The following is a 24,165-nucleotide window of genomic DNA, read 5'->3' on the forward strand; positions in this document are numbered from 1 at the left end:
TTTTATTAGTCAGCAATAAAGTGATGTCTTTATATTACCTGAGTTAATTAGTCAGTTATCAGCTGATGTAATTGTCTTTTTATTACCTGCAGTAATTTGTAAGTCATCAGCGGATTGAAGTGGTCATGATCTTATTAGAAACATAAAAGGCAACAGTTGATTACCGATAATCGAGACACGTGACCACATTTTAAAGGTACGAATCGATTGAAAAGTAAAGCAATAACACGAAGTTTTGGAGAGTTTTATAATTGGCATTGAAATGGATATACCAAGCGTGCTATGGACAGAGTAAATTGAAAGGTTATTGTTTCAAATGCATCACACACCAACCGTATCCACCTTCGATAACAAATGTCAAGAAATGATAAGTTATTGTCTCCTACAAATCAGACGACTTTTCCTGTATTTTTTAAAGATATAAGACCTCGAGAACATTTCCTTATATATCCATATATATTGTGTATAATAAATCCATATACAAAAATATTTTGAAGCTATTATGAAACATATCTTAGATACAGACTCATCTTCAATCTTAAATGTTTGAGGTCACATGTCCTGAACCAGAAAGAGGTGTGATATAAAGCACAGATCAACTACTTTTGATCTGTTGTACGCGTGTACCTGAAGATTAACATACTCCTGAAAACTAAATTAAGTACAAAAATTTCAACAAGATCAAAACAAGATTATTTTGATTAGTTTTTTCGGTATAAATGGTTAAAAGACAAAAGGTTAACATAGAGATACTGTCAATTATGAAAAGTGTTTAAACTGTATAACTAACAACTATAGCGTTCACATTGTATAACTAACAACTATAGCGTTCACACTGTAAAACTAACAACTATAGCGTTCACACTGTATAACTAACAACTATAGCGTTCACACTGTATAACTAACAACTATAGCGTTCAAACTGTATAACTAGCAACTATAGCGTTCACACTGTAAAACTAACAACTATAGCGTTCACACTGTATAACTAACAACTATAGCGTTCACACTGTATAACTAACAACTATAGTGTTCACACTGTATAACTAACAACTACAGCGTTTTTGAATTAAATATGAAGTAATTCTGGTTCAACTGCAGAAATCTGACGGGAATATTTTCCTCATAACGGTTATAGTTTCTCTCGACTAATATGGATTTGCATGTTCCCTTGGTATCGTTCTCGTTTATTTAAGTTTTTTTAACATATTGAAATTTTTAAAAGTATTGCCAAACAGAAGGAATGTATCTGTCAAATCCAAACATATCAAATACCATCAAGCTTCTGACCAACGTGAAGTGATTCTGTATTGGAGTTGCAGCCAATAATAGAACGAAAATATTTGATAGACAAACGGAGTGGCGAAATGATGGACAAGATAATTGTAAGATAGCTCTATTACAGGGGTATAATTCTCATCAATGAATAAAAAAAATATATGAATACTGACTTTGACATCTCTTGATCATATGAAGGATATTATTCGATATGCTATCAAGTGCATGATAGATAAAGTAAATAATATATTGCTGTCCATGAAAAACATTGTAAGGAAATTAATTATAAAATCAACTAGAAGCAGCTACAAATTTGTAGTAGTAAAATTCAAAAGTACGTCAACGCCACCTAAGACATTGCTTTACAAATGGGGCATAACATATTTAGCTATTCGAAGATTTAAATTAGTTATATTGTAAGTCAGTATTATCATATACTTAGACTAAATAACATAAGATTTTTACTGTATGATAATAGCATTAAATTAACGTAAATTCCATATTTTTCGAATTTGTGCTTAGCGGGCTGATATGAAAAGTTTATCACATGCTTCGATTGTTATCACATGCTTTTCCGTAACGTTATCACATGGCATTCCGGTGATACTCGGCAAATTCCGGAAAATACACATCAATGCTACGTTTTCAGTGAAAAACAGTAAGAAATAGTGTACAAAACAATTATTTAGATACTGAAAAGTATATTGTGTAAAATAATAACAAAAAAAAAATAAAAATAAAAAAACAAAAAAACAACTTATATAAAAAAATAAATGCATTCTTTATAAATTTTAAACATAATTTAGAAAGTTACTTTGAAAAGGTTGACTTTTCCAAACAGTGTTCACTATGTATATTGTTGGTTTTTTTTAGGGGTTTGTCGAGTCGTCCATATTAAAAATGTTTTCTCCTCTGTTGAGGCATATGGTAGAAAGATTTGATATCGAATGTACTAAATTTGGGTCCGACGTCCGTGAACTTTTCAATCTTTGACTTCTATTTGGGAACCACGTAAAAGGATCAATATATGATCTGTTATTTTCCTCCATTGTTGAAGCATATGATAAAAAGATCATAACATGTCATTTTTCATATCGCATGTATTATCAGCCCTTGGTCAATATCAGCCCTCGAGCCATGCGGCTCTTGGGCTGATATTGAACCTAGGGCTAATAATACATGCGATATGAAAAATGCCATGTAATAATCTGATAATATCTTAGGTTCTGAATAGATCAATGTTGACTGCAGGTAATGAAATAATGTATAATATTATCAATGAATCCTTTATATTATCATATATATTTATCAATCATAAAACATCTCCTCGGGTAAATGGAAGATTGACAAGTGAATTGATAAAAGAGAAGTTACACTTGAAATAAAACTAAACAGAATTTAAGTGTTAACTTTGGGTGTTACAATAAACATGTTACTGTAAAAAATTATATCAAATGCAGATGTTTACAGAGATTTTTCGCGAAGAAAGTGCAGTTGATTTTGATAATCAACACTGTTTTTATTAACAACTTTCAAAGTATATAATATTTCATGATATCAAAATTGAAAAAAATGATAAAATATTAAGATTATGAGTCGATAGAGATTTATGAGAGCTCATTATAGATGCTTAACGTTCAATGTCATGTCATCATTACAGGATTCATTTATGATGATATTTAATACACAACAGACCAATCAGTTTCAAAGTATTAGAGAAATAAAATTAATTCAGTTAGATACATTGTAATGTGTTGTTCGTTGGTGTTTTTCTCTGTTTGTTCCTCTTGTTATTTGTTGTTGTTGTTGTCTATCCCAAATTCATGTATTTGGTTTTTCTTGTTATATTTGTTATTCTCGTGGTGTTTTGTCTGATGCTTGGTCCGTTTCAGTGTGTGTTACGTTTCGGTGTTATGTCGTTGTTCTCCTCTTATATTTAATGCGTTTCCCTCGGTTTTAGTTTGTTACCCCGATTTTGTTTGTTGTCCCTGGATTTATGAGTTTTGAACAGCGGTATACTACTGTTGCCTTTATTTGCTCTGATTGAATGTCTGTTTTTTTTAGTGTTTTTTTTTTTAAAGAATCGGTTGTTTGTAGTTTGAACATTATATTTTGCTGGTAAATAATATTTGTTATACACCTTTTTATGTATATAAAAGGAAGTTATACTAATTTTTTTTGTAGATTTTTTTCATGTAATATACTAACAATATGGTCATAGAGAAGTAATATTTACATATCTTTTTCAACTACGGTCTCATTTATAACTTAAAAACAGCATGTATTTATTGAGGATAAACAATGTGAACCAAATCAGTCAAAACGAGTTGCTGAAAGAAATCTTCATATTATATTATAGTGTATTTAATATGTGTGGTATGAACTGCTTCTGACCAACCATACTATACTCATGGACCAAACAAACGTTTCAAAGAAAAAACGTATCGGTATTATGTTCCGTAAAATATTATGGCGGTAACTTTTTAAGCATTTAAGCATTTCAATGAATTAAGAGGTGTTTAAACTTAAGACTGAAAACTTTACAGTATCATAAATTTCTCCATACACCCTTTTCAATTTAATCCAACACATTAGACATATCACCGATGTTGTAGCTGCATAATCAACACGATTGATGCCATATATGGAGCAGGATCTACTTAGATTTCTAGAGCTCCAGGTTTCCAAGCTCCACACACCTCCCTGATTTTGGGGCAGCTGTTTTGCTCAGTCTTCAGTTTTTCATGCTTATTACTATTATTTGTCTTTTTTCGTTTTTTTGTTGCTGTAGAATTATCAGTTTGTTTCGACCAATGGTTCTGATTATCTCTTTGGTATCTTTCGTCCCTCTTTTATCAGTTTGTTTCGACCAATGAGTCTGATTATCTCTTTGGTATCTTTGGTCCCTCTTTTATCAGTTTGTTTCGACCAATGAGTCTGATTATCTCTTTGGTATCTTTCGTCCCTCTTTTATCAGTTTGTTTCGACCAATGAGTCTGATTATCTCTTTGGTATCTTTGGTCCCTCTTTTATCAGTTTGTTTCGACCAATGAGTCTGATTATCTCTTTGGTATCTTTCGTCCCTCTTTTATCAGTTTGTTTCGACCAATGAGTCTGATTATCTCTTTGGTATCTTTCGTCCCTCTTTTATCAGTTTGTTTCGACCAATGGTTCTGATTATCTCTTTGGTATCTTTCGTCCCTCTTTTATCAGTTTGTTTCGACCAATGGTTCTGATTATCTCTTTGGTATCTTTCGTCCATCTTTTATCAGTTTGTTTCGACCAATGAGTCTGATTATCTCTTTGGTATCTTTCGTCCCTCTTTTATCAGTTTGTTTCGACCAATGGTTCTGATTATCTCTTTGGTATCTTTCGTCCCTCTTTTATCAGTTTGTTTCGACCAATGAGTCTGATTATCTCTTTGGTATCTTTCGCCCCTCTTTTATCAGTTTGTTTCGACCAATGAGTCTGATTATCTCTTTGGTATCTTTCGTCCCTCTTTTATCAGTTTGTTTCGACCAATGGTTCTGATTATCTCTTTGGTATCTTTCGTCCCTCTTTTATCAGTTTGTTTCGACCAATGGTTCTGATTATCTCTTTGGTATCTTTCGTCCCTCTTTTATCAGTTTGTTTCGACCAATGAGTCTGATTATCTCTTTGGTATCTTTCGTCCCTCTTTTATCAGTTTGTCTCGACCAATGAGTCTGATTATCTCTTTGGTATCTTTGGTCCCTCTTTTATCATAAAATTGAAAATGGAAATGGGGAATGTGTCAAAGAGACAACAACCCGACCAAATAAAAAAACAACAGCAGAGGGTCACCAACAGGTCAGTTTGTTTCGACCAATGAGTCTGATTATCTCTTTGGTATCTTTCGTCCCTCTTTTATCAGTTTGTTTCGACCAATGAGTCTGATTATCTCTTTGGTATCTTTGGTCCCTCTTTTATCAGTTTGTTTCGACCAATGAGTCTGATTATCTCTTTGGTATCTTTGGTCCCTCTTTTATCAGTTTGTTTCGACCAATAAGTCTGATTATCTCTTTGGTATCTTTCGTCCCTCTTTTATCAGTTTGTTTCGACCAATGAGTCTGATTATCTCTTTGGTATCTTTGGTCCCTCTTTAATCAGTTTGTTTCGACCAATGAGTCTGATTATCTCTTTGGTATCTTTCGTCCCTCTTTTATCAGTTTGTTTCGACCAATGAGTCTGATTATCTCTTTGGTATCTTTGGTCCCTCTTTTATCAGTTTGTTTCGACCAATGAGTCTGATTATCTCTTTGGTATCTTTGGTCCCTCTTTAATCAGTTTGTTTCGACCAATGAGTCTGATTATCTCTTTGGTATCTTTCGTCCCTCTTTTATCAGTTTGTTTCGACCAATGAGTCTGATTATCTCTTTGGTATCTTTCGTCCCTCTTTTATCAGTTTGTTTCGACCAATGAGTCTGATTATCTCTTTGGTATCTTTTCTTTCGTCCCTCTTTTATCAGTTTGATTCGACCAATGAGTCTGATTATCTCTTTGGTATCTTTCGCCCCTCTTTAAATTGACTTGTAATTAAGTGAAGCATTCGTTAATAAAAAGATTGTTTTGTTATTGCATTGTTCTTGAAATTTAAGGTTTTTATTGAATTAGTTTTGTTTTTCTACCTCATCGCAAGTCATCAAGCGTACCGGTCAAGGTCATAACTGTACCTAAGCTGAGGTTAAATATTCTGCTGTGATTTATATAGTGGCAACTCATATTCTTGTTAAGTGTATGTATCACTTAGCTTTATTTGTATAAAATTGTCTACAGGCAGATTGTGAAGATATGCAGTTCAGGGATAACAAATTGCTGGAACATTTCAAATATATTTCTTCTTCTTTTAAAATATTTGATGTAAAGGGAATTAGTTGATAAAAAAAAAGCAGCGTGTATTGTCTTAATTCAGCAAGTAATTCTAAGTCTTCATGTAATTCTTTGATCAGAATTTCAATATCTAAGTGTTATTTCGTAAACATGATGACTATTTCCTTATGATTTAGAAAACACAACCCTCCTACTAATAATTAATTATCATTAAATCAGTTCTAACCTTTAGTTTCTAATTGATATTGATATTCTTGCTGTCTATCGTATATATATTTGGATTTTAAACTAATGAAAGCTTTTATTTCATTTGATTAAATTGTTTTCTCCCCGTTTATAGTACTACCATTTTCAACCCAGTAGTCAGCACTTCAATGTTGACATGAAAATCAATTATATGGCAATTTTCATGAATTTCTTGTTTACAAAAGTATAATTTTTTTCGAAATAAATAAGGATTTTCTTATCCAGGCAAAGATTACCTAAGCTAAATTTGGCACAACCTTTTGGAATTTTGGGTCCCCAATGCTCTTCAATTTTGTACTTGTTTGGCTTTATATCTATTTTGATCTGAGCGTCATTGATATGTCTTATGTAGACGAAACGCGCGTTTGGCGTATTAATTTATAAGCCTGGTACCTTTGATAACTATATTCAGGAAATTAAGTTCAATAGAATAGACGTGTATATTCGTCATTAGGAATATTAGTCGTCTATAAATGAGGGGCGAAAGATTCCAGAGGGACATTCAAACTAAAAAATCGCAAAAAAAACCTCTCTCAACGCCATGGCTTAAAAATGAAAAAGACAAACAGACAAACAATAGTACAGAAAACAAAGAAAACTTTAATATTATCTATCATAGATAGAAAACCTACTTTATTTGAATAAGAGGACAATTTGGGTAAAAGTAAATGAGAAATAAAGCTAACGACCAAAAATAGCAACAAATGATAAGTGAAATGTGATGTGAATGTCATACATATGAGATGTTCAGGTTTATTCATCATTTTCTATATAGGAAAATACCGGTACCAAGTCGAAATATGACAGTTTTTATCAATTCGTTTCATGTGTTTTAACTTTTGATTTTGCCATTTGATAAGAGACTTTCCTTTTAGAATTTTCCTCGGAGTTCAATATTTTTGTAATTTTATTTTTGATTACACCCTTTACATTTATATTCGTTATAAATGTAGCAAGGTTTGTTTGCATGCTTGCGAGGGGACAGAGAAGTTATATAATGAATTAAAACTAAATATGTCAAAAATGTTAACTTTCAACAATTGTTTGGGGAATATTCTTGGTCCTACTCAAATGTCAATGTACATTCTTGGTAAAGGAAAAAAAGATAAATTTCTGAATAAAAGCTAATTAACTTGATCCACGTAATGTAAATATTCATGATATAAGTTTTCTATTAAGTTTTCATTCAAAATACAAGAACTTGGAATTCTTTCCGAATAATTACATCCCAAAATAGCTTGACAATACAGCACAGCAAGTATCAAATATTCCCAACCGCCAGTACTTTTTTTACAATTTTCCCTATAAGCCACAATCAATCTGACTATTTCCTTACAAACAACATAAAATGGAAATCAATGCTATGACAAATAGGAAAGAAAGAAAAAAGCAAAGTCAATGCATAAGCCGAAATAAATTAAAAAAATTTAAATAAAACGAAGGATGCAAAATCTTATCGACATGTGGGGGTTCTTTAATCAAATTAGTATTTATTTTTAAAGGTTAAACTTGTCATACTTTGTACAAAAATATAATATGTGACGTTTTACTGTAAAGTGTTAACATTTAAAAATAAATATGTGGATCTATTAAATCAAAAATCAATTAAATAACTTCTTAGAATTATTGCGATTTAAACTATCACGATTGCAATCGTCCTTCATGAAAAATCATTTGTTATTGTTTAAATCACTTACGCAAACGTAAAATAAAAAGATAGACGTATACCAGTGTTAGATACACTATAAGACCATTTGTTAAAACAAAACCATTTCTCCATCTAGATTTAGAAACAAAAGTTATAAAAGTAAAACAGAAATGTTATTTGACAAACTGACGATGATGAGAATAAACAGTTTTAATGATAATTCGCTTCTTCAAAATACAACATCCGTAAATGTACTACCAAACATTATCTTTCAACTAGATAGTTGTGAAGTACAGTTATATATTTGTTTCTTATATGTAAAAAGTACCATTTGTTATTACAAAGTACTTAACTACAGACCAATTATTACACAATATGCACATGTTGTAATGCTAAAATGTTATCTTTCCAATGAGCATAAATTCTTGTTAGTTTGACACAATGTTCTTCTTAAATATTAATTCTTTTCTTCAGAATGATATTATGCCAAATGCCAAAATAAAATCCTTCTAAGACTGAGTGGTTCTAGTAATTATGAATTAGTGGCAACACTAATTAACTAATGTTCAAATCTCGTTAATGCATTTAGAAATACAAATCAAGCTTAAAAACATAATCTATGAGGGGATCGCATGAAATCACGATGAAGAGATCGAGTGCACCGGCAGAATAAACGTTTCTGAAATTTATACATAACTTTCTCACAATCAGTAAAAATATCAAAATAGGGAATAGTACACAAACATTACCATATCAGACAACATTTCCGGGATTTAAATACATAAGACAGAAGAAGCATGTCGTATGTGAAAATAAAATAAAACAATGTATCGTTCAACGTTAACGTTAAAGGATCAACAAAAACAAAATGTCGATTTGTTTCATCCTTCCAAACCCTAAGTTTATGGCTTTGATGTAGGATAACACTTGATAACCAAAATCTACCATTATAAATGTGTTCCAATGTATAACACGTTTTGGCTTTGATGTAGGATAACACGTGATAACCAAAATCTACCATTATAAATGTGTTCCAATGTATAACACGTTTTGAACGGCCAAATATAACTAATGCAAAAGTAAACAATGAAATTTTCAATAGGAAGCAACAGTGTTAAAATGTGTATAAATAAAAGTGTAGTCAAAATCCCATTCTCCCAACTATCGTTTCTTATGTTCGATGTACTATAGGAACCGTTTTCGGCTTGGTTTACATTTTTTCTTCGAATCAAAAACAATAAAGCACAAATTCAAGTTGTGATTCCAACATTAGAGATTAACATTACAGTTTACTGAATAATACTGAACGCATCTGTGACAAAGATACTGACAATCTGAGGTTAGATTAATGTCAAATTGATAGAGTAAAATTAATTAAAAACTGTATAAGATACGTTACAGTGGAACCGTAGCTGACACGTTAGCAACATATTGTGTGATAAAAATATTTCAAAAGCAAATTTAGACGGATTATATTATTAATTAAACCATTAATTTCTAAAAATTGCAAATTTAATGCTGAAATAGATAAACTAAAAAACGAATCAGACATTTTCAGCCCAATAACTTTATAATTATTTTTCTAATAGTAGACAAGATAGACGTTGTATGATTAATAATATATTGTCTAGTAGAATACTAAGACTGAAATACAAACTGACAAAGAGATTGTTCATTCAAGTGACGATGTTGTTTTAGTATGTGGGCTTTCAGAATATTTACATTAGATAATAATGACTATTAAGGTGTTGGCCTTACAAATGAATAAACTCATCATAGATACCAGGATTAATATTTTGTATGCCATACACGAGTTTCGTCTACAAAAGGCCAGTCATTTGACGCTTGAGGGAGTATTTATGTTAATTTGTCTTTTTCTTTTTAGTTATGGGATTGTCAGTTTTATTTTGGTATATTTCGCCAGGTCGAACTCGACGTTTTGTTTTTCGAAAATGGCTGTACCAAATTTGAAAGATGACAGTTGTTTTCTATTCGTTCCGTTGGCCGATAAAGTCGAGCATTTGAAATTGGTAGGCTTTATTGACCTCAATCATTCATTTAAATTGAAGTTTGATATTTTTGTTTATACTTTTAAATATCCTGGTATCTATGATAAAGTTTATTTAGAACCGAAAGATTTAGATGATTTCTAACAATAACGTGGATGCTATGATATCATGTCCCCTGGTTTTCGAATGACAGTAATAACGTAATTACTCAGATATAATGTAAGGTAATGTACAATCTCACAATGAACTTAACATTTTATATAAATTTTGTTCAGTCATAGCGCTTTCTGTAAGTGTATTCATATTCAATATTTAAAACGAACACACGTGTGAACGTTGATACCATGTCGACTACAGGTTTAGTATATATCTTTCATAATATTGATATAGAATGTAATGTTGACTTTATATTAAAACGATTGAAACAACACAGATATCTTGATTACTTCATTTTTTTTCTATCCTTCAGATTGTTGTGATTATATTACACAGGCATTCTCATATTATTTACACAATTGCATTCGCTTCTATCTATTAAACATTTTAATATATCAAGTAAGCGTGATAAAAAAACAAAGTGATGTTCTGTGCACTTTTAAAGACGTTTGTAGACCAAAGATGTTTAAACACAACACTTTATGATAAAAATGTAAAGATTTTATTTTTGTGGAAACTTTTCTCAAAATACAGGTAGTGTGCACTATGGTTGGCAACGTGCATTTATATTTGTCACCTTCAAAATTCAGAGGCTAATCGGGTTTGAAAACAGGCTTTCATGTGTCCCATGCGAAAACCGATGGTTCATGTACTCCGCTGAAAATATGCCATTTGTATCTTATAGAGAGGTTATTAGGTAATTCCTGAATGATAAAAAATAATATTGACACATACGCCGGCTTCACACTCATCCTCTCAAAAAAAAAAATTCACAATGTAAATTACTCATGCATAATAGATAGAAAATAAAGAAAAATAGTCCAAGAACAAATCTGTAGCGTTACATCTATATACGTTTTATTCATAAATTAAAATTCAAGTATGTTACAAAAAGAGTAACAACTACGAAATATAAATGTACTATAAAAAGTAAAATACCGAACTCCAAGGAACATTCTAAACCGAACGTCCATTACCAAATGGCAAAATCTAAACTATGATTCCCCAAAATGAAAATCAATAATGAATAAAACAATCACAAACAACAACAGTCATGGGTTCCTAATATCCCGAATACAATACTAGCTCTTCTTTTATCGTTTAGGGTTGAATTAAAAGTAATGCTGAATTTATGCAGACATCTAGCCCTGAATGACACAATGAATGCAGTTTTTGTGGAGGATAACGGCAATGACGTCTTCCATTATGGTATCCTCCATTATAATGCTATCCATTACGACATCAACAACAGAAAAGGTATGTGCGCTGACGTTATCTGCTACAAAAAGAGGGACGAAAGATACCAGAGGGACAGTCAAATTCTTAAATCGAAAATAAACTGACAACGCCATGGCTAAAAAAGACAAACAGACAAATGATAGTACACATCACACAACATAGAAAACTAAAGAATAAGCAACACGAACCCAAACGATAAAGTATGCGTTTTGGATGAAAGAAAACGACCAGCAACCTTATTCTGGATCACAAACACAATATTGTTTCCCTCTTTTCTAAAAACATAGTGCTGTATTTCTTCTCAAAGGTACACATGCCTTGATTGATAAATGTGTTTTTAACAAAACTTAATTCAAACAACAAATTGAGCCTGGATATCCATATTCATTAGCGTCTCATTTCTCACTAATGAGTTGCTTAAAAGCAATCAATGAATCTTATGTTGAAGAAAAAACAAACAAAATTTACATAGGACCTAACTGGCATTACATGAGTATACAAATACCTTGAACTACAATTGTAGGGATAAGAACCAATTGGTTAAAAATATCGTCGTAAGAAATAAGTCAACTTATTCAAACCCGATTTACAAATTTCATACCAAAAAACTTTATAAGTTATGTAAGAAGGGAATCTCTGACCATTGGCTTAAAGATACTGTCGATGAACTTTAACATCAATAGTTTTGAATAAAGGCACCAGTAGTATACCGGTGTTCAAATGTCATATATCGATAGAGATAACACAAATCTCGGTTACAAACCAAAACCGAGGGACACCTATCAAATATAAAAGGAATCAACAGGAACAATGAAGTGCAATAAAATAAAACGTTAACATACATGGAAACGAACTATATTATGACAACTGCCATATTCATGACTTGGTATAAGACATTTTAAAGAAAAAGTGGTTGGTTGAACCTTGTACAATGGCTATCCACACCTCCCGCTTTAGGACAATTAAAAAAAATATCGCCGAATTGACAAGACTACGTGACAGAACGGCGCAAACACACGCACGATATTCATCACAGAGAAACGCACCAACAAATAATTTACAATAATTTTATAATTATTTGGACAACAAACACAGTTTTTGTAACCCTGTATACGTAAAAAATGCACATCACCTAATGTATCATTACAAATTATTCCGTACGTTTAATCATATTCACAATTTGAAGGAACAGGACATTTTTACACTGTCCAAATATTGATGACATATAATACATCAAAAAGGATTACAGAAATCTACCCTACAGTACAATGTTAAATCACACAAATGCTGAACTTTGACAACAGACAAATTTCAAAAGGTGACCCCTCGGAGAAAATCCCCAATAAATTCGAACGATAGCGAACAACTCAGATCCAAATCGAGATCCAAATAGCTTGACTACATCCAATCTCACCCTCCTTATTAAGAAAACAAGGAGACACAAACAAAACAAAAAAAATCACATTGCAGCTACCAACAGGATGACAACTAAATGTATACAATTAAAACAAGTAAGACGACACGTGATTAAAACTAGGTACATATATGCTACAAACTACAGGAAACTAGCTAAGTAACCACAGGAAACAACAAAATTATAAAAAAGCAACACATTACATAAATTCTCATGAAATGTGATCAGGACAAGTTCATATAAGCGGAAGTATAATAAAGAGATCATGACAATTTCCTTACTCAAAGTGAACTTGCCGCCAATGAAAAAGTAACCGAGAACATGATCTCAAGCATAATTTGAGGTTAACAAAGTGATAATTATTTACATTTTATGTTTCACAGTATTTACATCCTGTTTAAACATTTCTCCTGGTGATACAGGAACTTTTCACTTCTTAACAGGTTCAAACTGGCTAATTTGTTTTCATATATATAAGAAGATGTGCCAATAAGACAACTCTCTCATCCAATTCACAGTTTGTAAAAGTAAATCATTGTAGGTAAAGTGAAATTAAATCTTGTCAAATTCTATTATGAATTGAAAGAACTTGATTTGCTTGTGCTATCAAACTATTGGTCTTGTAATATGTTATGTAACTCTATCGCCAATCTATGCAATTTGTGTAAAAACGCTTTTCAAAACTTCCAGAAAAGTACAAAAACCGCTACAATTAGATCGCTAACAAGCTTGAGCCGTTACCTATCAATGATCAACAAAGATCACTTGTGTTCGATCATCAATCACTCAAATATCGTTTTATTTGTTCGTATTTATTTCTACACTAATTGGTATTGTTTGCTTACAAAACAGAAATTGAATGTTATCTAACAGCAAACATTTCATTGACTGAACATAACTTCCATGTGCCAGCTGTTTCCGTTTATAAATTGAATATTAATAAGATATAAAATTTGCAGTAACTATACCAATTCAATTATAATACCATATGGTTTTTATCTGGTTAATAAAACATAATACGCTGGTATTTTTGTTAACCTAACTAATATATAATGTATTTAATCATTTTACATAATTTGGTACACATTCGTTTTAAAATAATACACCGTCCATTGTTAATGTATCTTGATATATCATAATAGAAAACACAGAATTGAGCATACATGGTATTGTAAAATATAGTGACATCGCAAGAGACATCACACAGTTTTCCAGTGACATTTCTACGTAAAATGCAACGGATAAAAATTGTTTTAACTTGTGGCCGATTAAGAAGCATTCGTTGTCACATAATGTTATAATGAATATTGAAAACTTAAACGTAACAAATTAAACGAGCAAACCGCAGTAAGGGTAAGCTAAAAAAGTATTACATAAGTTTATAAGTCGATATATGAATTCCGTTTTCTTTCATACTCTATTTATGTATCTGTATGCTAAGTGTACCAAATCGGTTTTTCGGACATATTTTTAATTGAAAGCAATAAATTCATTCCAAAGGAATACAAGTATAAGGGGTTATATATCATATTCCAAGTCAAATATTTATCTATAAATTATTTCGAATTAGTTTATAACTTAAACAGACATAATTATTATTATTACACAATGACAATGTATCAACCCTAGGAGAAGATACCTGTACCCGAAGACTTTGCACACGTTGTTCAATTTGTATCTAAAAAAAAAACATACATTGTCGCTTATTGGTTAATACATCAATATTCCTATCTTTAAATAACTAGTTTACTGTTAAACAAATATATAGATGATGTTGTAATAGCTTAAAAATAAACTTTTAATTGGTTTGGTTATTATTATAATCATAATTGACTTTTTTCAGCTTTTATCTCTGGAAATCTTAGTTCAATTGTCCTCCACCCACCGGTTTTCCTGCTGTTACATTTGCTTCATCGTACAGAGAAAAAAAAACCAATACTTTTATTTAAAATATAAAATGACATATGTCATATCAAAAACACAGAATACCATCAGAGAATGTTTATATATAATTATAGAATATCAATGAATCAGACAGAATGTCAATTTGTTAACTTTGCTGGAAGAATTGAATTTTAAACAAGAAAATATCTTTAGGCAAAAGATAATTTTGTATGTGTTATCAAAAGCTGCGAGTGCGACAATGTGTTTTACAAACAAAAGACCTGGTCACATAAACGTCCACAGTTGTGTGTATACCGATGTTAAAACTCGAGTATTCTTTTTGTAAAGAAATAATCCCCGAAAAAAACAACAATTATCACATTATATTCTCAAAAAGGGATAAGCGGGATTGTCATCCATGAAAACGACCCTCCTGTTTTGCATGTATTCCTTTTAATAACATTCAGTAAACATTTATTTTGTGCGTTTTTATATTTTGTTAATATTTTTTTTGTTTATCCGGTAAACAACATACTATTATGTTATTTGCTAATATAATAAATGTATCCATTGTATTTTAATAAACAAAATAAACATTTGTAAAATGTTATAGCTTTAAGATTAAAATATACTGTATACGGAAAACGTTTCACTCTGTGAGTGCTTAAATGTACTGCCAAACATTTTGCATTTGTCTTTCAAATGTTATAACGGGAAAACATTTTTAATCTAGTGTTGGCTTACATGTTTGGACGCCTTTAAATCACATTGCAGTTTGTTTTTGCAGTAGACTTGGCACGAAATTCATACTTAAAAGTTGGTCACGTAAAAATATATATTAAGGTATAATGCAAAAGAAAACAAAATATCCGAATCATTTGCATAATTTGCGCCATATTAAAACTCTGATCGATTTTACAATATCTAACTACGAAAATATCCAAATTGTCATTATAGATTACATCAAAGAATCAAATTAGCAGATTTAATTAATGATAACGCTTAATCAAACTATACTGGGAAATAAATTGGTGAGACGTTGATGACAATGAGTTGGGATAAATCAGATCAGTAAGATGAATTGACCTTTCAGTCATTCTTGATTTCTTCATTCAGATTCAGACGTCGGGCAATGAGAAATAGTATTTCACTATTTCACTGTATTGACAAAACAGAAATTGAGCTACTCCTTCGCTTGATGTTTGTGTTTGAATTAGTTCAATAAACTGACAAAATATATCAACAAGAATATATATATGAAAGTTTCCAAGTTTGTAAATTGTGAAGAAATCCTCGAACAGTTCAATAAATGCAGCTGCATAACTTCAATATATGCCAAAACTTCCAGTAAAGATTCAGAGGTTTTGATTGAAAAACTGGAGTTGACCAAACAAAATATACTATCACTTTACCTCATCCATTTATTATGTTTAAAACTTATACAGTTAATCTAAAATGGCTTTCAAACATAATGAAACAACCACTATACTACAAGGAAATCTAACAAAACTTTCTAATAGATTAAAACTTGTGATATCTGGTAAGTTCATTTCAGAATGACTTTTCTAACGATTTACTACGGGTAAACTTGCTTCAGGTTTAATCCCGACTGATTTTTCAACGTCTCGGAATGAACATACCCGATGCAATCAATTCACTGTTAATGCAAATTACTAGTATATGGTTTTATGCTGAAAAGGTCAATTTGACAACAAGACCGTGCAGATACATCAAAAATGGCTTTTCAAATTGTGTTTAGCAGATAAATAAACTCATCATAGATACCAGGATTTAAAACGCTCGTCTATATCAAACTATTAAAGAAAGAAAAACACATCATAAACTGTATACGAGCAAAGGGTCGTAATAAAAGTATTGTAACACATTCAAGTGCATTGCTTATATTTCATTATTACATTGCATTACATATATATTAAACTAACATATTTTGGCAAAGTATATTCAAGTTATTCTGTGTAACATTTTATCCAGTTTTGTAATTTGCAAGAGGAAAATAGAAAATGTCAATCAGATTTTATTGGATATAAATGTTTCATTGATTTCAATTGTTATACTCAAGATTTAATAGTAAATGTTTTTTTTTACTTAGTGTACTTTTTCTATGGTACCAAGCTCGTATCACATTTCCTATCCAATTGTCAAACTGAAAGTAAACCTGTAAAAATCAGGAGAACCTTAAATAAGTATGAGCAACACGATTTTGGGTTTAGCATGTTTACCTTATATAACACGGTTTGAAAGTAAGAAAATAGTATATCTTCGTAACAAACAAAAATATAATATGTCTTATGCAGAGGTTTCTTTACCACCTCGTTATCAATAAATCAGTTTCCTCGACAAGTATTCGTTTTATGTTTGTTTTCACAGCAGGTGAAGGTAATTAGTCGGCAAGGCATTGGGAAGGATTTGATGTCAAAATTATTACGATCAAGACAAAACAATGTTGTCTAATTTATTTGAATAATTCTAACAAATACATGTGGATAACCCACTAATAATAAGGATACAATTGGTTTCAGCTGTGTACTAAGTACTAATAATGGCAAAGATGACAACACTGGATATTCATATTCTTGTATAATTGGTTATGCTTCGAGTATTCCAGTTTCTGAATATAAATACAATAAGGGCTTGATTATGCGACTGTCATACAAGTGAGAGGTTTAGCGCTTTAAAACGACTTTCTAAATTTGTAAAAACCTATACCTAGTCAGGAATGTGACAGTTGTTGTCCATTCGTTTGATGTGTTTTATCATTTGATTTTGCCATTTGATTAGGGACTTTCCGTTTAGAATTTTCCTCGGAGTTCAGTATTTTTGTGATTTTACTTTTTATTAATCTAGAAAGTAAGAATCATACGTTTGACTTGATTTTGTTACAACTGCTGACAAAACTGGCAACTAAAATTCCATTTATAAAAGTCTTACATTATGATCCCACGAAAAATATTGCCAAAGCATAAACATGAAGTAATATTCCACTTCAAAATAACAAACTATCAGAAGTTTCTAAGTGCCAGTTCATAATCATTTACTATTATAATTATACTTTTTAACATAGAAGTAGACAAATATGAAATAAACACATAAATCTCCAACCGACTCGGGTTCATTAGGAAAAAGTAGGTATATATCTGACTGTTTTTTTGACTGAAGTAATATTTTACAGGCAGTAATTTGTCAAATTACGAAAAATTAATGTACAAATAGTTAAATATTAGTAACGCAACACCGATGTGTTGAAATAATTATGTAACGTAAACAAATGTTTTTGAAGACAAAACTATACCTGGTATAGAAAAACATTACATAAATCCAGAAAATACGTTGGAATAAAAATAAGCACCGTAGTTTACCAATGTTCGAGTCCAAACCGTATGCATACAAAATTGAATCAGAGGGATAATTGAGCCGACAAACACAAACTTTGGGAATCGCATTGACTTCAAAAGGAGTTCAAAATACAATAAAATACAGTACAGTTATTTATGTTCTAACGCAATACTCTAAAAATGTTCACAACAAAACATTTCAAATTTTCCGTTTACTTCAAACGCAAATGCGCATTGTGATTGACAAAGACTACGACCGTTAAATAATGACTTGAACATACTTCGTACAATCAAAATTTGAGTTAGAGCTATGGAATAACAGTGCTGTAGTTCAATAGTTGCCGCCATCCTTTTCGATTTGACTATGGAAAATGATGCTGAATTGGCAACGCTTAAAAGAGACATTAAAACGCCAAAACATGACATCCAAAAACTTTTTGAATTTTTGAAATACTAAGGCTTTCCTACCTGAGGAATATATTACCTTTGCTGTACTTTGCAAAAAATTTAGGAATTTTTGGTCCTCAATGCTCTTCAACTTCGTACTTTATTTGGCCTTTTTAACATTTTTGTTAATTGAGGGCCACTGATAGGTCTTTTGTAGACGAAACGCACGTCAGGTGCAAATACAAAACTTCATTACTGGTATCTATAATGAGTTTAATTTTATACAATAAAACGACGGTTATTTCGGTACTTGTACAGTTCACGGCGAGTTTTAGCTTTGTTGTGGTCTATGTTCAATTATATTGCATTAATCGAACATTTGTTAATTCCAGCTATTCAAGATGTCGGCCTTATACATATCAAATGTGGATTTGACTGCAAAATTGTACATAAAAGATGGCATAAGAATTACAATCGAGACTACCTTGTAAAACTGAGAAAAACTCTACTACTGACGTGATAGCGTTGTCTTAATTTAGCCATGAAATATTAAAATATTTCGACACAACTTTCATATAAATTTTGAGATCAACAAGACTTATATCAATACGTTTAAGTAAAAATGATTAGACAAACGTAAAAAAAAGATATCAAAGTGAATTTTGTCATAACACAAGACGAAACACAAAGCAAGAAATCAAAGCAGAAAATGCGAAATTTGTGCCTGTCTTAACATCTAGTGACTTTCAACATGGATTCCTTTATTTCAACATGGATAATAAAGGAATCTGATGTACAGTAGTTGTCGTTTGTTTATGTAATTTATACGTGTTTCTCGTTTCTCGTTTTTTTTATTTTATATAGATTAGACCGTTGGTTTTCCCGTTTGAATGGTTTTACACTAGTACTTTTGGGGCCCTTTATAGCTTGTTGTTCAGTGTGAGCCAAGGTTCCGTGTTGAAGGCCGTACATTGACCTATAATGGTTTACCTTTTTTAAATTGTTATTTGGATGGAGAGTTGTCTCATTGGCACTCACACCACATCTTCCTATATCTATATCAGAGATTCCTTAGATAACACTTGATTTGTGCAATGTCGAACTGCATTGATAGAATCAAGCCAACATTAACTGTCATACAGCAAATCCAAACATTGCAAACTTACAAAGTACATAATGGACATTTGATTGCATTTCCAATTGATGAGTTTTATACGGTGTGGATTTTAGTCCGTAATCAATTTACTGATGTCTTTCTTATATAGTAGTGGCATCTATTGTCAGTAAAAAATGCAATATTTTGCGGTCGAATATTTCAAAACAGGCATTAGGAAAGACTAGCACATTGTTTCACATACGGTATACAATGTGCATATAAACAATTGTGAACAAAATAAGAGTAGTTTTGATATTTTTATATATACAGTTTTACTGAATCTGGTTTATTTCAAACATAAAACAAAAAATGGTTATTTATTACTTCTAAGTAAGCTTAAAACAGAAGATCTCTCAAATGTAAAATCAATGATAAAAAATAGTGTATAACCCAAACTAATACAATTTATAAATACATAACAGTAACGTCGAAAAAATAGCAAAGTAAATATTAAGCATATAGTGAATTGGACTTTCAGTACCGACCGTGAGAGGCAAGGTCGTTTCACTCCCATCCATAGTATTAATACTTTCAGTAAGTTTAAATGGTTATAGTTTATTGTTTGGCTTTATAAATATTTTGATATGAGCGTCACTGATGAGTCTTATGTAGACGAAACGCGCGTCTGGCGTACTAAATTATAATCCTGGTACCTTGGATAACTATTTATAGTATTCGTAAACAATTTCTGTCAGTTGTTCAATAAATTGCTGAGGTTATGAAAATAGCCTACCAAATTATCTGATATATTCTGATGGATATTGAACATCACAGCTTAGGGATCACCTAAACACTTGTTGACGTGCAAAGGTATTATACAAACTATAAAATGAAAGAGGTGATAAGCTCCGACATGAACAAGATGCACTACCAAATCGATAAGTAACTCATAGGATATTCAAAATTTCCGTTATTGTCGATAATGCTGATGATGTATAATATAGTTTTTTGTGGTCATTTTTATCTGTGTTATATCAAATAAATTCTTCAAATTTTAATAAATATATTTGAAAAAAGTAAAATCACAAAAATACTGAACTTAGAGGAAAGTCAATTCGGAAAGTCCATAATCACATGGCAAAATCAAATAAACAAAACGCATAAAAAACGAATGGACAAGAACTGTCATATTTCTGACTTGGTACAGGCATTTTCAAATGTAGAAAATGGTGGATTAAACCTGGTTCTATAGCGCTAACCCTCTCATTTTAATGGCAGTCTCATCAATTTCCGATATATTTACATTGATGCGTTAAATAAACAGACACAATAAATAAAATAGTCAAAATATGGGTACATCAGTCATCATCGTATAATAATTTTAAAAGGAACAATTTTACAGAACTCAAAAACATCTACTATCTACGAACACACTCATTGATTTGAGTGTCTGACGTCAGAAAATTTTATACGTCACATAAATTTGTCGTTCAATGTGCATACAAACAAAAGGAATGTTAGCATACAGAGTTAAAAAATCAAAAGTATCATGTAATTTACAAGTAATTTACAAGTTACAACACAGGGGAAAGACCTTGGGTTAAACGGTAAATTTTCCGAATGCTATATATAAAAACTTGAACTTATCATGGAATATCTGCATGAAATGTCTATTGGCTTGTTTCAACCTTGCTTGATTAAAAACAAGACATACAAACATATATTTTTTGAGGAATTGTCATGTGATTCAGTTCAATGTGTCGTTTAAAAAAACAGGGGAAAGTTCCAAAGGGACATTCAAACTCATAAATCGAAAAGAAACTGAAAACCCCATGTAAAAAAACCGATAAAGACCGACGGACAGACACAGTACAAAAAACTAAGAAAAGAAAACCTACCCTGCCAAAAACCGGGAGTCATCTCAGATGCTTCGGAAAAGTGACAATGGATATTTCAGGGCATGATTTATATTCAAAACAACAAAGGGAAACGACAACCGCTGAAATACAGGATCAAGATATGGAAACAGGAATATGAATACTGTAAGGAGTTGCACATGTTTCCAGGGCCCGAGCTCTTTTCCTAGCCGGGTACAGTAGAAGAAGCATAACGTAAGAACAAACTTGTAAATTTCCTGCATTAGAGGATGCGCTGAAACGGAATACCGTTGCAGGACAAACTTATAAATGTCCTGCATTAGAGGATGCGCTGAAACGGGATCACCGTAACAGAACAAACTTGTAAATGTTCTGCATTAGAAGATGCGCTGAAACGGAATCACCGTAACAGAACAAACTTATAAATGTCCTACATTAGAGGATGCGCTATAACGGAATCACCGTAACATAACAAACTTATAAATGTCCTGCATTAGAGGATGCGCTGAAACGAAATCACCGTAACAGAACAAACTTATAAATGTCCTACATTAGAGGATGCGCTGAAACGGAATCACCGTAACAGAACAAACTTATAAATGTCCTACATTAGAGGATGCGCTTAAACGGAATCACCGTAACAGAACAAACTTATAAATGTCCTGCATTAGAGGATGCGCTGAAACGGAATCACCGTAACAGAACAAACTTGTAAATGTCCTACATTAGAGGATGCGCTGAAACGGAATCACCGTAACAGAACAAACTTATAAATGTCCTGCATTAGAGGATGCGCTGAAACGGAATCACCGTAACAGAACAAACTTGTAAATGTCCTGCATTAGAGGATGCGCTGAAACGGAATCACCGTAACAGAACAAACTTGTAAATGTCCTACATTAGAGGATGCGCTGAAACGGAATCACCGTAACAGAACAAACTTATAAATGTCCTACATTAGAGGATGCGCTGAAACGGATCACCGTAACAGAACAAACTTATAAATCTCCTACATTAGAGGATGCGCTGAAACGGAATCACGGTAACAGAACCAACTTGTAAATGTCCTACATTAGAGGATGCGCTGAAACGGAATCACCGTAACAGAACAAACTTGTAAATGTCCTACATTAGAAGATGCGCTGAAACGGAATCACCGTAACAGAACAAACTTATAAATGTCCTGCATTAGAGGATGCGCTGAAACGGAATCACCGTAACAGAACAAACTTATAAATGTCCTACATTAGAGGATGCGCTGAAACGGAATCACCGTAACAGAACAAACTTGTAAATGTCCTACATTAGAGGATGCGCTGAAACGGAATCACCGTAACAGAACAAACTTGTAAATGTCCTGCATTAGAGGATGCGCTGAAACGGAATCACCGTAACAGAACAAACTTATAAATGTCCTACATTAGAGGATGCGCTGAAACGGAATCACCGTTACAGAACAAACTTATAAATGTTCTGCATTAGAGGATGCGCTGAAACGGAATCACCGTAACAGAACAAACTTGTAAATGTCCTACATTAGAGGATGCGCTGAAACGGAATCACCGTAACAGAACAAACTTATAAATGTCCTGCATTAGAGGATGCGCTGAAACGGAATCACCGTAACAGAACAAACTTATAAATGTCCTACATTAGAGGATGCGCTGAAACGGAATCACCGTAACAGAACAAACTAATAAATGTCCTGCATTAGAGGATGCGCTGAAACGGAATTACCGTAACAGAACAAACTTATAAATGTCCTACATTAGAGGATGCGCTGAAACGGAATCACCGTAACAGAACAAACTTATAAATGTTCTGCATTAGAGGATGCGCTGAAACGGAATCACCGTAACAGAACAAACTTGTAAATGTCCTGCATTAGAGGATGCGCTGAAACGGAATCACCGTAACAGAACAAACTGATTTTTGTAATTAAATATTTCGGCATTAAAGTGAAAATAACATGTGCAGTGAAAATAAAAATATCACATTGTATGCATAAATATTGCTTCAATGGATATATGTACATATAAACACATGAATATTATACTAATCAATAGTTAGACCGTAGAGGAATCATTATTAAAGCCGAAATAAAATTTAAAAAAAAAGGAAGAAAGATAAATTAAATCTACACTTACCTTTGACGGTATTTAGAACTAACTTAAGTTTCCTATATAGTAATAGCTGACATTCTTTTTCTCTCTATTGCGAATAGATGGTTTCCTATGTTATTTATTCTGCAATAAAGTAACGTTTAGCTTTAATATTCATCAAAGACACGATTATCCGTCTACTGTTACAGTTATTAATCAAACCTACCCAAGGAATGCAAAAAATACAGCACATCCAGTTGTAACACGTTCATTAGTATAAATGTTTATACAATTTACAAGAACATCATTATAATAGATTCCTGCTTATAAAATTCTGGCAGAACTTTTCACTCAGACTTTGTCAGTAGACATTGATATCATCTATAAAATCTTAATCAATTTCGGGCATACCAAGGGGAAATCATATTCAAATGTTGTCAACTGTCACGAGGTACTTACATACCTTTGTTACATACACTAAGTAACATATAAAAACCATGAAAGCAAATATACTTAACATTTTAAAATTTTCGTCAAAAGAACATACAGGTTTCTCTTTTTCTTCTTGATTGAGAAACAAAAATATCACAACAATATTTGAATATTATAAACCTTATGATTCCCTTAT

At 31.8% G+C, this 24,165-nt stretch overlaps 1 protein-coding gene across 2 annotated transcripts in view; it reads right to left on the reverse strand.

Annotated features, from left to right (window-relative positions):
- The window catches only part of LOC139513819 (corticotropin-releasing factor receptor 2-like), an 89,598-nt gene extending 65,676 nt beyond the window's left edge, over positions 1-23,922 (reverse strand). The window contains exon 1 of one of the 2 annotated variants that reach the window (XM_071302643.1): positions 23,583-23,922. The gene's annotated coding sequence lies outside the window, so the exon portion shown is untranslated. The remainder of the gene's footprint in view (positions 1-23,582) is intronic. The other variant, XM_071302642.1, reaches the window with a different exon arrangement.
- Between the last annotated feature and the right edge of the window lie 243 nt (positions 23,923-24,165).

This window comes from Mytilus edulis, chromosome 2, assembly GCF_963676685.1.
Source record: "Mytilus edulis chromosome 2, xbMytEdul2.2, whole genome shotgun sequence".
NCBI lineage: Eukaryota > Metazoa > Mollusca > Bivalvia > Mytilida > Mytilidae > Mytilus > Mytilus edulis.